Consider the following 17259-nt stretch of genomic DNA (forward strand, 5'->3'; position numbering starts at 1 on the left):
GCGTGTTCATGTGTGTGGGCCTGTATAGGTTTGGTTTAGTTTGGTTTTTATTCTTGGGTAATCCAAGTTTGTAAATACAGTTTGTCACAGCGCATAGACTAAACAAAAACACTACTGCAGAGAGCAAACAAGTCTTTACCCAGAGGACAGCTCGTAAAACAAAATTACATCACGGACAGAGACAGACACTGACAAGAGCTATTTCCTATACATCTTAGTAGACCAAGATCCTCAATTTATCTTACTCAAAATCAGGGGAAAACATGCTTTAAAAAAAAAAAAAAAAAAATTGCTTTGTTTAATTTCTATGGGTGAGGCATTCTATAGCCTGACGCCTGTGTGAACAAAGCTGCAACGACCATTACTTTCAAAAACCTAGGTAACTCACAAAGTGAGTGTGAAAGAAAGTGTGTGTTTGCCAATCTGCATATCTGGCTGTATATCAAAGTGTGTATGTACAGTTGCGCCTAAATTTGTATGTGCACGCCTATGGGAATTTTTCCCTGTGTTTCAGCACACACGCCCCCATGCATGAGCAGAAAAAAAGACAGCTCCATTCTGCACGCAGGCACACACACACACACACACACACGTACACACATACTGTAGGGAAGAAGCAGTGGTGCATTCTGGCCCATATTTCACCAGCGGGGGATAATTGTGCCATTTCTCAACGAGTGGCGGAGACTCTATTTACTGCATGCTGCGGTGGGGTGGGTGGTGGATATGAACTGATGAGCTCCAAGAGGAAAACTACCAGCTAACACACACAGACACACACACACACACACACACACGCAAACGCACACGCACACGCACACACACACAGACATATACACAAACAGGTGCACAAACTCATAAACACATAGCTACACAAGCACACACGAATGCAATCGCACACACACACACACACACACAAGCACACAAACAGGCAACAGTCACCAATCAGTAGATTGTCTCTCTTCAGCAGATAAACAGGCCATTTTAGCTATAGGGATCCATAATCTACAGCAGCAGAACAGGACCGGCGCGTGATGTTTGATCACACTGAGACACTCTCAAGCATAAGTACACAAGATGAACATGGAACAGTCAGTGTTTATTTGATTACAGTGCATGTGGCGCTGGGTTAGATCCTGTATTTTTCCAGGGTTTGTCTGAAGGGGGACTTGGAGCTTAAGATAGCTTTCTGAAACCGACGGCACTTGAATGTTACTGTCAGGAATTTCGAGTTTATGGGCCGGGCCATATTTTTAGTCTAGGGTTTCAGATTTTATGTTTTTTCTTTATTCTGATTTTTAATGGATTAATAGATGTAGTCCTAAGGCATGGATGGATAAAATAATAAAATGGCATTTAAACCTAAAGGCAGAATGAGTACAATATACAGACTCATACAAAACGAATGCACTCAATCATCACTTATGACCCACTAGAAGCGTGTGGCAGTGTGTGAGGGAAAGCTCGCTCCCCAACTAGAGTGAATCTGTGGATGATCTTCACCTGCTGGCGAGCACTTAAGGAGAAGATGAGGGTGAAGAGAGACATGGTGTTGGCCTGTTTTCTGCTGGGTGCATTCTTCTGTCGCTGTCCTAGGAAAATGATAACTTGCGGCTGGCGATTAGCTTAACCAGGGAGGAGTGGCCAATTTTGAATCTTTACAAACGGCAACCAACAAATCCTCATTCCGCCTTTAGTTGTAGATTGAGTTTTGGGATGGATTTGGCTGATACGGCCTAATATTAAATTGAAACTTTCTATCCATCCATTTCAATCTGCAGGTAGCAGGTGCTATGTAGTCTACAGTTAATGAGCCGCCTAAAGATAAATTCTTACAATAGGCCTATAAATGTCAGGTTTTACTAGGGCTGGTGGTGGCTGGGATCAGAAGGGGTTGAAAACACCAGGCCGGATTCAAGCTCTAAAAGGGACAAGCAGGCCTGTAAATCTCAGTGAAGTTACATCTTCAGTAAACTAAATGCGACTGTGTATGTGTGTGTGTGTGTGTGTCTTCATCTGTTCCTGTGTGCATGTCTGTTTATTTACACACAGGTGTGTGCCCTGCTACTTGAGAGGAAATTTCTGTATGCTTCCAGTCTGGGAATCAGTTGAAAAGCTCAGTGCTTTTGGCACAAATTGGGGGAAAGTTCTCATTAAAACTTTGTTTGGACTCTGGGGATGCGGGAGACAGTAGTTTACGGATGCCAACTCATCACTGCTTGCCTCATTAAATGTTAAAGATGGCTCATCAATGCATCCCGTTCATGGTCCAAATATACCCCACAAAGACACTGCAGTGAGATGAAAAGGCAAGGTGGAAGGAGCCAGCATCGAGCCCATAATGGAGACATACTGGAAACGGGTGGGGAAATGTGATCGCCGTGTGCATGTATGTGTTCACGTGTGTGTGTGTGCATGCGTGTGTGAGTGGCTGTGGACGACCCTGCTGCCGCCTTCCTCGTCCTCTCTGCCAGGCAGGCCTGGGGAGGCTTTGATGTGACAGAGGCAGCCCCTGTGAAACCCAGGTTTAACACTGTGATGCTGTGGCCGGGATGCAGAGCCTGTCTCCACTAATCCTATTTCAATCACTCTCGCAGGCTCTTATCTCTGACTCCGCTGGCCCCCGGCCCCCTCCCCCCCTTCTGACGAATCTTCTCCTCCCTCTGTCACGCTCTCTCTCTCTTTCTCTCAACCGATCTCACCTTTTCTCCATTTCTCTTCCTCTTCTTTATCCCCCCCTCTGTCCATCTATCTTTTCCTTAATCTGTCCTTCTCTCTGCCTCCTCCTCTCTAATGGGAATCCCATGGCAATCATTCTGATGCCATATCAAATCAACCATAAGAAATGAATACTTGCGAAATGAAACCGCCTATAAAAAATACAGACTTTATGAGCTATTTTAGGCTGATGAAAATGTACAAATTGTGGTGACTGTAAAACATGTCATTCGCTTGACAGCTGTCTGGGCACTGAAATACGATAAAATGGAAGCTTAGCTGAGAGCTTCTACATTTTGAGGGGGCAGCTGCACACACGAGTGACATCGGAGCTATGCATTTCTTCCTCTCCTCGCTCTCTTGCTGGATGAAATGATCCAGGCGTATTCCATTTCTGTCATCAGAGCCGGGGAAGTGAAGTGGCTCTTTGCTGTACGTGGGCAGAGAGAAAAAATCTGGCCAGAGCCACAGTACGTCACTGTGGTGTTGCTCGCGCGTAGAAAAGCAGAGGGCTGGAAGAGACTGCTGGACCACCCAAGCGCTGCACCCAGACCTGCCCCCACCTTTTTGACACATTCTCCGAAAGTCTGTGTGAAAGTGTGTGTGAGGGTAGCGCTGCACAGCGGGGTGTGTGAAGTGCCTTGACAGGTAGGTGGAGGAAACTCGCAGTATCATAGGTCCGCTTCTCACCCTTGTACACTCCAAAGGTGTGTGTATATTCATGTGTGGTGCGTATGTGTGCGAGAAAGCAAGATAAAAGAGAGAAATGGAATGCGCATCTGCACTGCACTGTCCATGCATTTGTGTGTGTGCATTTATGTGCGAGCCAGTATATATGTATTTACAGGAGGTTATGCAATAACGTGTCTGCATATTTAAGAGCTTAACTCCACAGGAAAACATCTCCCATTTGAGAAAATTGACGCCCACTCTTAAAAAAATGATCACCGGCGATGACAGTAAAGTACATTATGAGCTCACTTAAAGCTGTGAGTCATCCGGAGACCTTTGCTTACAAAGCAGACGTGTTTTCGAAGATAAAATGCCATCTGTTTTTGAAATATTGACTGATGAATTTCAGGTTGAAAATATGTTCCACAATGGATGCAGCATTTTGTCATAAAACCCTTCATATTATGCATGTGTGCCTATGTGCATGATATGTGAGTGAGCGGCGGCGGGTGGCTAACCGGCTTTCAGCACCTTTCTGTGATGCAGAGGTATGTCAAATATCTATGGCCATGAAGTTATTAAGGAAACGACAGCTATTTGTTTTGAAAGTAATTGAAAAACAGAAGGGAACAGGACAGAAGAGAACAGTACAGAACAGAACAGGACAGAACAGGACAGGACAGGACAGGACAGGACACAAACTTTATTGCCCACACATGCAGAAATGTGTTTTTGGCTTCACTGTGTTTAGCTACAATAATGAATTTTGTAAAAGCAGAAATCCGTCCTCCGCTGTTCTCTTTCCTAGCATCCAAACAGGCCTATTCAGCACCTTTACTGCACCTGTGCGAGGGATGGGGTAGGTGTGAACAGCACACTGTAGAGAACAATACCTTGTATTTATCACCTCTTGTAGTTCTTTACGCAGAATAATTAGCAAAATATTCTCATTGTGGATAGCTGCAGTCTTAAAAGACAAAGGAGGTGTGCAGCACTAAACAGACATCGACCATCCACATTTACCATCCCAAATTTGTAAAGAGATTTCAGAAGCTTCAGAAGTGCACTGTTTTATCAAACATATATTCAACTTGAACCCCCCCTCACCATAAATTTCTAATTCTATAGATATATATTTTAACGAGTTTCAAAAAGCAATATAACCCTCACACTAATTTCTCATCAATGTACACCTGCAATGAGAAAGAGCTGACAAACGTGGAAAAGGGAACCATAACGGGATGCAGGGTGGTTTTACAGTGGATACGATTCCATTCTTCAGTAAAATCTGGTTCATTTTAGGCATTTGGGTCTCAGAGCCCAAGGAGAAAAAGGAAAAGCAGAAAAGATCTGTGAGCACACAGAGTTTGTCAGCCAATTTCAGTCAGCGGAGCAGCTGCAGGCCGTGCATCTTCATGACATCACAGATTAAAGCCCAGGTTCCCTTGTTTTCTTAGCTTTGGCGCAGGCTTGTTCAAGCACACTTATGTTAACTAGGCAGCAGCAGGCAAATCAAATCTGTTAATTTTGGATGGCATTGCCCTTTTGTATTTTATTAAGGCAAAATATATTCTGAATTGAATTCGACCTAGAATAAGACTATCGGTGCGCGCACAATGAAGTACAAATTATACCTATTCTTGTAACACTCGTTTTAACCTGACTTTTTATGTGATGGGTTTCACATCGTTCAGTCTTTGATGCAACTGCAAGAGACAGGCGTCATTGTGTCAGACACACAGATGGGACAGAGGAGACAGAAAAAAGGCAGGGAAGGAGGGAAGCAGAAACATGACTTCTTTCTACTCTTACATCAAAGACACAAAAGAGAAATAAGAGTGTAGGATGTTAGATACAGCCAAATATAAAGACAGTGATAGATAAAAATAAAGATGGAGAATTGTAGATGTATAGTGGGCACACAAAGAGAAAGCAAGCAAGAAAGCAAAAAAAAAAAAAATGCACATATGCACACACGTAAATGTCTGTAAATTTATATGTTTAGGCGTGACTGAGAGCATGTGAGCTGTGTTATTGCAAATCATTTAGACTTATCGTGTGAAAGCAAGGCTCTTTGTGACATCTAGCCTTGACTATCCACCCCTTTCCTTGAGCAACGCATTCAGGTTTACCCCGAGGCTCTGCTAACCTGACCCACAGCTCTCACATCTAAGTGGATCAGACAGAGGTTGGGACATTAAACCAATGGACTTTTTCTTTTCTTTTTTTTTTTTTTTTTTTTTTAACTAGTCATGTTAAAGACGTGTAGCACATGATGGCTCCTGCTGTTGCTATGTGACTACTTAAAAATTGTTTGTGCACCCATAGGAGGTAGAGAGGTCATCTAGTAATCAGTGGGCTCCTGGTTTGATCTCTCGCTCCTCCAGAGAGCATGTCAACGTCTTGTTGAGCAAGATATTGGACTCCTAATTGCTCCTGATAAGCTGGTTTTGAGTGGTTGGTAGACTAGAAAAGAGCTATATAAACAAAGATCTGATTGCAATCCGATCACACTATACCGCACACGTCACATGCTCTATATGGCAGATTGCTTTATTATTTTGGTCTGTATCTCCACCTAATTCTGCCTACATATTTGTTGTATATGAAATGGAGATACAATATACACTTCTAAGGAATAAAACATAGGCGGCGCCCCGGTGGCTCACTGGATAGGAGTGCGTGCCACATGTTAACCCTATAAAGCTACACGTGTCATATTTAAGACATGATTGTTTTCAGCCTCGTACATCAACTGTGCAGCATTTGTACAGCAAATTTTTACTGAAACATCGATAGGAAAAATTACTGAGTTGATGCAATGTGAAATTACTGAACATTTCATAACGTTTTTGTTTGTAAAACAACAGCTGTATCAAATTTAACACAGCAGGTATATTGAGGTCATTTTCACTAAAATTGGTCAAAATAATAAAGTGTTATTTTCTATGTTTGAAAGGAAAAGTGTTCTTTTATATGTTTGGAATAACCAATGTGTTAAAGAATTTGTGTTTTATGATGTTTTTGTTTTAAAAAAAAAAAAAAGAAAAAAAAATCAAGCACAATTGCCTGATGTGCCAAATATGATACAAATTGAATTTTTTTTTTTTTTTTTTTTTTTTTTTTTTTTGGCTGTTTAGTTGGACCAATAATGGCTCCAGTTTCAAAGAATTGGAATTTTCAGTCCATTATTTGATGGTTCAGGCTTTACAGGGTTAAGACTGAGTCCTAATCACAGCATCCTGGGCTCAAATCTGACCTCAGGCCATTTGCCAGACCCGAGGCACTTCAGTTCAAACAGTGACGAGCCATCATTAAGCTGCAGATTTTGATCAGTGGTGATCAACCACTGCACCACTTTTTTAAAAAACTGAGACTGAGAATCTGGCCTTTTGAACAGAAATGCCCGGTGGGAACACAACATTGCAACAGTAGGGACTGGAGTAGCACAGTGGGGGAAGATAACTACAGAGAGATGAGGTAAGTCTTCCAGCATGGACAGAAATGGAGCGACATTTTGAAAAATGGGTCTAATAAGAAGGCTGATGAATAAAGGAATGATAGAAAGCCAGAAAAAAGAGAAATGGAGAAAGGGAAAAAGACAGAGAAAGAGATGCAGAGACAAATACTACTTTTACAACAAGCACAGGCTTTATTTTACACAGGAACGCCCACCGTAAATAAATAAATAAACAAATAAATAAAAGAGACCTAGGACCCATATTTCACCTGCAGGATAACTGGTGTCACAATCTTCCAGCCAGACTCAAACGCAGTGCTTTCTCATCACAGCTACACTATGAACTCCACTCAGAGTCCAATCGAAAAGATGATGATTTATCACATTGGTCAGGTTAACGTTACACTGAGGTCACAATTTGCCATCTAAAATGTAGAGCATGTCCTGTGTCCTGTGTCATCGCCCCTGTGCAGTTCGCAATTTAGCAGGTGACCTGTTTACGCCTCTGCAAATCAGAGTCAAAGCTGATAATTACCCGGGACTGTTGTAGGGTTAAGAGGACAGGTCCCATGTCTCAGTCCTATGTAAGACAGAATGGGGATGGAGTGAGAGATGAGAGGAGAGAAGGGCAAAACCATCGTGATGGACGCTTGGCAGGGAGCAGAGTAGCTGCTCACTCCACCATCACTGAGTCGATATCAGTGACTTCCCATCATGACCTCTGAGCATCTGAGCTGGTGGTCTGGGGCTAATGGCCTTTATCTATATCCCAGCATGGAACTGCAGACTGTAACACATTTTAGCACACTGACTCTCCGACTCTTACAATCCCCACCTCCACTGTCTCAGGTAATACAACTCTTCTCTTTGATCACGGATTTAAGTTTCTTGGCTTGGATAATCAGTTTACAAGATGTACTTGTTTGATGTTCTTCCAGTTAACATTTATATAGTGCTACTTTTCTTGTTAAAGGAGAAGAGCATCTTAATTGGAAAAGTACTATAATATCAACACAATGTGTTGGCAAATCTGAGCGGTGATAAATCACAAACCTTGGACAAATTGGATAATGCCTTTTTTGGCTGATTGCACAATCTCGGTTCCTTGGCAGAAGTTCATCATGTTCGTTTTATGCGCTGAGATTCTCCTGTGTTTTGTTTGGCAGGTTTATGGCAAATTGGCAAATGGTTACTTTCAAATCCTCAGTGGCTCTGAATGTGGGAAGTATCTTAGGGCAAAAAGGTAATCCTGTATCAGTCTTCAAATGTTAGTTTTCTTTACTTTCTGCTTCAACAAATTTCAAAAATGTGGGATTAAACCACTTTGGAAAAGCAAAAGAACATCCACTAGCTTTGGATAACATAGTCTAACACATATAATACACATACTCGGCCAGCGAGAGTTTGTCGTCCATGACAAGTTGGCCATGGCTGAAATTCTTTGCGGTCACCAGCCATCGGCAGCCAATCAGATTTACATGCTTCCTTGTTTCCCTAGTGATCTAATTTTTCATGAGCAACAGTTGGAAAATGGACAGTAAGTTGTTTACAGCCTTTCAAAGCTTCCCACTTCTCTACAATAATATTGAACATATTTCAAAAACACTGTAAAAACGCCTGTTTCCATTGTTGGGGCTGAAGGTAGGCACTTAAGTATATTTATTACTGAGACATGTTTTAATGCCACATCTTCACTGCTTGTTAGTGAGCCACGCTAACAAGCTAACTCACCAAAACCATGTATAATGAAAGTCAGGTCATGTCAAAATTTATTATAGCCCAAGGATCACACAGTACGTCTCAATGGGCTGTACCTACAATAAAACAATTATGAGCCACATTAGTAAATATATAAAAATGTATAAAAGTGAGAGACTACATAGAAACATTGTAAACTATATCATAAGTTTGTAGCTGCACTAAACCATTACATAAATGCAACCAAAACTGCTCACACCAGCTGGTCTGGTACAGAGCAACTCATCAACTAAATTGCCCGTAGTGTGAAGGCTGGGCTACGGTAATGTGATTGCATACATCTTTTGCAGTGAGACTCACCCTGGAAATGAGGCTGCACTATTATTTAAAAAAAAAAAAAATGATAACTGCTGATGAATTCCCTTCATATTGCAATTTCACTTATAATTTTGTTGAATACAACTGCAATTATACACTGACCTTGAATGACCAACTGTACAGTAAAGTAAAGCATAAAGTGGGTACTAAAGTGTCTTCCTTGTCAGGTGAGGTTACATCAACATTATAGCCACGCCATAATGTCAGTGGAGCAAAATAACGACACAAGGTTATAACATATGCTATGTTCAGCCATTTAATATTAATATAAGTTCTGATTGCATAATATCTGAAAGTATTTTGAGCTACTTACCACTGAATATTTCATTTTTAGCTGACAAATTACGGCCTAAATTATGACCCATGGCTGTAATCATAATATTGATTAATACATGATTAACTGCAGCCCTACCTGGCAGTGTAAGTGCCACACTCTGCCAATTGAACCATACTGACTTCCACTTCTGAATAATACGGGGAGCCCTATTCATTTTCACATGCCCTCCCAAAACATCCCGTGGTGACCAACGGGGTATCAGAGTGCGTACGGTGTCCTAGAGAGGGCGTCAATCTACCAGCGTTGAAAAACTGTCCGTGTGTCCTATTCTCTTGAACCTGTCACCCCTCCCCTGCATCTGGCCACAGACCAGTGGACTGAAGATGTCCTTGTCAACGCAGGATCTGTGTCGGGTCCAGAAATAACATGCACGCACGCGCGCACGCACACACACACACACACACACACACACTGAGAAAGAGAGTGAGAGAGAGAATATGCAGGCATACCTAACTATAAACACTCCAGTTGAGGAATGATGATTCTTTGGGCCCGATATGAGCGCGCACGCACACACACGCATACACACACACACACACACACACACACACACACACACACACACACACACAAGCAATCACCATCTCAGGCACAAGGATGATGCACTTGCGGCAGGATGTATAGGTAAAGGCAGTTCAGAGAATGAAGAGGATGAAGCAGCACAGATATCCACCTACACAGAGAGAACAGAGACACACTGCCCACAGAGTGCTGCTAATTGAACCCGGGAGAGAAAAATCACATTCTAGTGTGTGTGTGTGTGTGTGTGTGTGCGCGTGTGCGTGTGTGTGTGTGTTTGCCTGCCTGTGCACATTTTGTGTACTGCACATATATACAGTTATTTATATGGATATCATCTATCTATCTATCTATCTATCTATCATCTCTATATATAAATATATATATAGTATCTACATGAGTCTAGAGGTGTGTGTGTGTGTGTCTGCTGAGTATTTTTTTGAGACACAATCAACAATAAGCTGCAACAGGAGCCATTAGCCTGTAGTTCGGTGTGTACTCTCTCTCTCTCTCTCTCTCTCTCTCTCTCTCACACACACACACACACACACACACACACAGAGTTGTCTTCTCCAGACGCAGCCTCACAGAGTAGCCCCTGTTTGTTCAGCAGTGTCCAACCTGTCAAGCTTGCATGCCATGCATTGCTGTCTGACACGCACAAATGAACACATCTCATCTGTGCCGCCGCTGCTGCTGCTGCTGCTGCTGCTTTCTACACGCTACCTCAGATGAAAGTGAAAGCCAGTAGAGGGAGGGAGGGATGTAAGGATGGAGACAATGTTAAAGCAGCTGGAGGGGAGAGTCCAGGGAGCTTGGGTTTTGGCCCTTGCGTCAATCAGTCTTTAGGTACCAGAGGCTCTGCTGCCACTTCTGCTGGGGCTTAAAGACGCCCCTCGACTGGAGAGCTGCAGACCAATAAAATGCACAGTCGGAGGAGTGACAGGAGATTGTAGCACAGACCAGTGTGTGTACAATGATTGGATAGGTTGCTATGGTTTTCCATGAGACCAGCGGAGTGAACAGCAGGAGTGATTTGACAGACTACGTGTTTATTTTATGTTAATGTATTGCAAATAAGCACTTTGTTAAAAAAAAAAAATGCATTTAAGTAAAATGTTGACTATGTTGGTGTTGCTGCCATTCAGTTTTGACAAATAAAATTATAATCAGGTGTATCTACATATTAAGGTCAGTATAAAAAAGGTACGGGTGTCACAAAATCGAAAACGGATGGAAATGAGCGTTCAGTTTTGACCTTCAAAATCAAGAGCAGGTTTGCGAGTCTCCCAGTGTTATACTTTCTCCGCCACTGCCTCTCCAAAACCTCTCTGTTTCAGCTGCTCAACAACTCGGTGACTATATTGCTAACACTAATATTACCTAATTCTGATGCTAACTAACATCACCTTTTGCTGTAGCTGACTGCTGTCAAGTGCTGTTGGATTGCTGTGACTGCATCACGCTGCGTTTATTCCCTTAACTCAGAGCTGTTTGAAAGGGTGTTTTTGATTCATTGTTACTGTCCTTGACTGTGACATGACCATTCACTCTTGTTTGCAACAGGTAAGGATGAATTAATAATAAAAAAACAACAATAATTATAATGATTATAATCAAGTGCTGCACATTATATCAAAATGTTTGCCTTAGTGCGGTACATTCCCAAAAAAAAGGCGGTTATATCACGCTTGATATCATGGAACCTATAGTTTTAAAGAAAAACCTGAAAATGTAAATGACAGTTGCCAGGGGATAAAAACCAATGATGTGTTGATCTTTACAAGAAGACTTTGCAGTCTAACAGTGGCAAAGCTATCAATGCTGAAAAAAGAGGCTTAAATTGAAAATCAGACCATCAAAGTCAAATCAGATTGTGGATTTCGAGAATCGTGATACCCCTATAAAAAAAAAAAAAAAATGCAAGAGCCTATTCCAGCAGTGCTACACACATGGATTGCCTCTGAATAGGCAAACTGTCTGTGTACCATGTATACAGTAATAGGCGCATAAATAATTCAACAATCTGCCTAAGGCCAAATCAGCTCCTCTGCTTAGCCTTACTCTAAAATCGATGTTTGGGGAGGAAAAGAGCATTGCATTTTAGTCAGTTTGGTCGGGCCAGTGAAATGACTGTGTCATTCCTGCTGGAGCAGAGTGGAGAGGAGAGTAACCTGATGAAGAGATGTAAGATACCATATGAGAGAGACAGACAGGGAAAAAGGTAGAAAAAGAGATGGGGCCACATAAACGGGAGACCCAAACAGAAAGACAGACATAGGTAGGGTTTCCATCCATCTTTGTGAATGCAACTTGTACATTTTTGTGTAAGAAATCCTAAATGGAAACACCATGATTATGCTAACACTCCTCAATTGAGGTACTGACAACTAGACAATGTAAGAAAGGGGTATTGGCAGTTTATTCTCAGAAAAAAAAAAAGACATACCAAGGACAATGAGAGTTAATTCATATGATCTATGGATGGACTGCACAGCCTGCAGTCACACATTTATCAAAACTATTAGCATGACATAGTTTACAGAAATGCATATTAATTCATATTTTCTTTTGCCAAAATTGCACTTAAACCTGCAGTGTGGAATGTTTGAATTCTGTATAATTTGTCCCCTCTCCTGACAGTAAATTAAATGTTTATTGAAAAGTAGTCTACACCTCCAGGATGCTCAGGGGAATGCCTTTCAACCTTCAAGTGCAAATAAAAAAATAGGAGGAAAAATTTTTTTTGGAGAGTCATGGTAATTGGCCATGATATAATTTCAAGTACGTAATTCCACCAGAAAATGTGAAGTGTGTGTTGACAAATTACTAAAGGTCAACTTTGCACGAGTGTAAGCATGTTGCCATAGACACCAGCCGTGCAATTTCCGCGACACTGCAAAACGCAGGGAGTTTCATCGGTGGATGACAGGTTTAATCATCATTATGTGATCTTATTTGGGAATGGATTGGCTATAACAAACATTTATTTCTATGCACTGAGAGATAGATAGATAGGGAGAGAGAGAGAGAGAGAGAGAGAGAGAGAGAAGCTGTCAAACAGAGAAAAAGTAGGTACAAATGGTCCAGGTTCCAGGAATAGCAGATGCTTCAGCTCAGCGTGGAGCTGTAGCTGTGGGAGTAGTTTAGTTTGGGCATTCCTGAGGTTGTCTTGCTGCCTCACAGAGGTTAAGCACTGCTATCTCTATGTGCCCTGAGTGACGCACAGCTCGGCCCAGCTGGTTGACTGGAAAGAGGAGAGGAGGGGGCGGACAGAGCGCAGGGGAAACTGAAGGAACAGGGAGGGAGAAGCAAGTAAGAAATGACAGGCACTAGCGAGGTTTTGCGGGGAGGAGCTGAGGTGGGACTTTGAGGTGGGACTGGAGCGTCTTTGCTCACACTTCCTCCCTCTGGCAGTTTGTTGAATCGGAGCCATGGGATAGGCCTCCTCTGATAGCTGGGCAGCTTGTGTCAACACTGGGCCTCAGAGAGTCATTAGGGATAATGTGGCGCTGCTGAGTGCCTGTGCCTCTGCTCTGTGGAACAGGTGGTCCCAGGGTTGCCCCCCGCTCCCCTCCTCTCCTCAGCCTACCTCATGCCTTTCTCTGCCTCCCACCACCCCCAAACCCACGAGCCCCGTTCCCTCGACACACATGGGAAAGGTTATTTGGACAATTGGCGGTGATTAGCTCTTGATTTGGCTCTTTCCCTTCGTTTGATCAGGCAGTGGCGATTTGGGGGAAAGGCAGCGGCACCAAGGGCGCAGCTGTGGCCCGGCCACGGCTGAAATTGGGTGAGGAGAACCAGAAGGAGGAGAGACGGGAGGAGGGAGGCAGATGAGAGAGGGAAAGAGGGAGGGGTGAAGAGGAGGAAGAGGAGGAGGTGGAGGGAGGGCTTAAGGGTTTTCGGACCTCTGGGGTCCTTTTCCATCTCAGCACTTTGAGTTATGGATTTGGGCTGCTGGCAGAGAAAACGTGAGCCGCTTTGGTTCTGTTATTCCAGGTGTGGGCCCTGAGTCGCCCCTCGTAAAAAAGAAAAAAAAAAAAAAGAAAATTATAAAGCCCGGTCTTTTTACCTTTCTGTCTTTCCTCCAACAACCTGCAACCTGCAGGCTGGATTGGCCTTCATCTCTATGCCTCTCCTGGGTGGCGGATTGCAAACAAGAAAAATGTGGGTGCTGCCTGACCGCTGGCTGGTGAAATGGGTCATAAAGTCTGTCTTACCGAATAGTGTTTTGGGGCTAGGCTGGCTGAGTTGGCGGCGGATGGACTGGCTGCGCAGATCTTTGGGTTGGATGGGGTAGGATTGGTGTTGGGGTTGGTGTTGGCCCCGTGCCTCAACCTGGCTAGCAGGCCGGGCCAAGGCATTTTTCTCACGGTAACGGCTGTTGTATCCATCCATCCATCTATCCACTCATCCAGCGAGTCAGTCAGGCCTCTTTCTATCTGGGTGTTCAGCCAACAAAACCCCCTCTGCACTCCTCTGGCCTCTTCTCTACACCCATATATCAGGCTGACGGCTGCGGAGAACCCGACATCCAGCCAGCTGAGTAAAACAGAGATTAAGCACCAACCCAAATCCATTTAACTGCTCGTCCAACGGTTCTCGGCATGTAACTCCAACCACTGTGAGAACTTTGTTGTTGTTTGCTCTTTACTTTTGCCCTCAGTGATCACAGGTGGTTTTATGGGAGCTGGCTGCACACAAAAGAGAGTGCGGCTTGGTCTTGGTAACTCCAGTAATTGCACATTCCATTGTTTTTAACTGTGTGTTTGTGTATCTATGTGAATGTTTGAGCTGTGAATTGCGCCGAGAGGCCTTGGAGAGTTATTCAAAGTTACGGGGTCTAGGCAATAGAGCCGTAGAGTTCATAAGGGAGAGGTTACAACCACAGTAGAAGGCATTTATTTTTCTGGCGTTCCCTGACATCTCTCAGGCGGCGTGCAACAGCCTCCAATCAGCAGCTCCGATATGGCCCGTTGTCAAGAATGCGTCAGTTTGGCGGCAGTGTGTTTGCCTTTGAGATAGGGGCGAGCTGAGGCTGCGAAAGCTGCTTTTCAGTGCATGTGACCCTACAAACCCTGGCCTCATAATCAGCTTCGACTCCTCTCACTACCGGCATTCACAAGGATCTTGTGGAGGAAAGAAGACTGCGCTCATGCATACACATGCACGTACACACACTATCTCTCTCTCTCTCCCTCTCTCTCTATCTATCTCTCTCTCTGTATAGAAATGCTAGGCTTGGGAGAGAAGACAAGCTCATGATACTGATGAGGAAAAACAGCTTAGGCAGCTAATGTGAATGAAATCCCCCCCCATCCTTTTTGCATCTACACTGCCACATTTAGAGCGGGTTTATGTCAAACAAAGAGGCTCCCTGGGAGAGCTGACAGGGCTCAAGGCCAGGGGAGGAGCTGCTGGGTGCTGTGGGGGGACTGGGCGTGAGGGAAAACACCTGAGGGGGACCCAGGGTGTCGCAGACTGCAGCACAGTCGCATGACCTTTTCTAGAATGCTGCCGCCTGCCTGCCACTGAAACACGGCCTGGCTAATTAAAGTTTCAGTGGCATTGGATTTTCACTGGCACAGCACACCTCGGGCAACCTTGGGGGCTCTTAGGCAGGCGATACGCACCGGGGGAAGGATGGGAGATAGAGTCAAGACGAGAGTGAGAGAGAGAGAGCCAGAATGAGAGAAGGGGATTGTGTAAATGGTGGAGCAAGGGGACAGCAAGGCAGATCCTAGCAATAACACACAAAGTCAGTGGCTTTTCTGTGACACACTGAAAAAAAAAAAAAAAATACTGGATTGCAAATCTAAACTCCCGAACATGCACATTCCCGGGCTGCTTTACATAAGCTCTGACATATTTTGCCCTTCCAAAGAGTCCTGCTTGAAAAATTCAAGATCACATGGAATTGGAAATGAAATTGAAACTGTCTAACTCCATGCAACAGACAGAGAATGTGAGAGCTATGTGAGAGATATGAAACATCAAAACGCTGAGTGCTTTTCCAAATCTTATCAGGCCGCCCTCTCAGGCTAATGGAATTTTGATGGGTCAGTATCAAGAATAAATGCATGACTTATGACATGGCTACTGAGAGCATTACCAAATACACTGGACAGCGTGTTCCCGTCTCCAAAGGATCATTGAATAATTGGCCGCATTTGACCAGGACATTTCTGGAAATATGGCCAAGGAAAGGTTATGCAACCAGACAGACTCGCTCATGGCCTGTATTTCACAATCTGCTGGCCTTGTCTCCATTAATGATCTTGACCCCCTTTTCACCGTTTTAGAAGTGAAAGGGCCTAATGGAGCCGAACAAAGCTGTGTGTGCTTGCGTGTGCGAGTGTGTGTGCGCGTGCATGCATGTGTGTGAGTGAGAAAGAGAGAGGGAGGGAGGGAGGGAGGGAGGGAGGGAGGGAAAGCCACTGTGTCTGTGTGTTACAGCTTGATGAGGTCTTGGTCTGTGATTCCTGGGGGAGGTGGTCCAATCTAGACTTTATTAGGCCTTATTGAGCTGTGTGCAGGCAGGTGTGTGTGTGTCTGTGTGTGTGCACGCACATTTTCTCTAACAAGAACAATTGGCAGAACTTTATGAGTACCTTTGTGTGTGTGTGTCTCTAAAATACACTCAGTTGGTAGCAGTTTTATGGGGTGTGCGAGGTATAGTACATGGATCTGGGAGCCATTCTCTGGGAACTTTATTGTTTTGTTTTGTTTTTTTTTTGTTGTTTTTTTTCTCCTTTTTTTTTTTTTTAGCTGACAGGGTTTTACGTTTCATTGTTGTCTGTTGATGGTTAAGATTGCATTGGATATAATATTCATACATAAACAACACTACTCATCAGGTATAATGAGAATCCCAGAGTCTAAGCATGCCTGTTTTTGTGCAAAATCTCATGCATTTTCATAAACACACACGCACACACACACACACACATACACATATATACATTTTTTTTGTGAGAAGAAGAGCATTTATAATTTTTTTTTTTTTTTTTTTTTTTTAAATGTATTTATTTATTTGCTGCATGTTTTTTTTCCCTATTGTGTTTTCCACTGTGCAGGCTAATTTTTTCAGGATTCCAGGCTGAACAATTGCTCAAGGCTACTGTGTAGTGTACATGCCATTGTTTCATGCTCAGGCTATTTTACTGTAGGCTACAAATATGGTGTGCATTTCTAATTTCGAATCTGGACTGGGTGTATTTATTGCATTGTGTTCATGTGTTGCACTGAGCTACTGGATGGCTAAATTTCCTCAGGGATCAATAAGTATCTATCTGTCTATTTGTCCATCTATCTATCTATCTATCTATCTATCTATCTATCTATCTATAGATCTATCTAACTAAGAAGGTAGGTATGAAGCTAGGACATGTGCATGCTCTGGTTAAATGAGTGATTGATTATCTAAATGTGGAAGGACAGCAGTAATGAGCCAGATGTTGGCTATGACTAGTGG

At 43.4% G+C, this 17259-nt stretch overlaps 1 protein-coding gene across 6 annotated transcripts in view; it reads right to left on the minus strand.

Annotated features, from left to right (window-relative positions):
* rbms3 (RNA binding motif, single stranded interacting protein) overlaps positions 1 to 17259 on the minus strand; it is a 300019-nt gene that overhangs the window by 150057 nt on the left and 132703 nt on the right. The window lies entirely within an intron of this gene.

Source organism: Myripristis murdjan, chromosome 11 (assembly GCF_902150065.1).
Source record: "Myripristis murdjan chromosome 11, fMyrMur1.1, whole genome shotgun sequence".
Classification (NCBI taxonomy): Eukaryota; Metazoa; Chordata; class Actinopteri; order Holocentriformes; family Holocentridae; genus Myripristis; species Myripristis murdjan.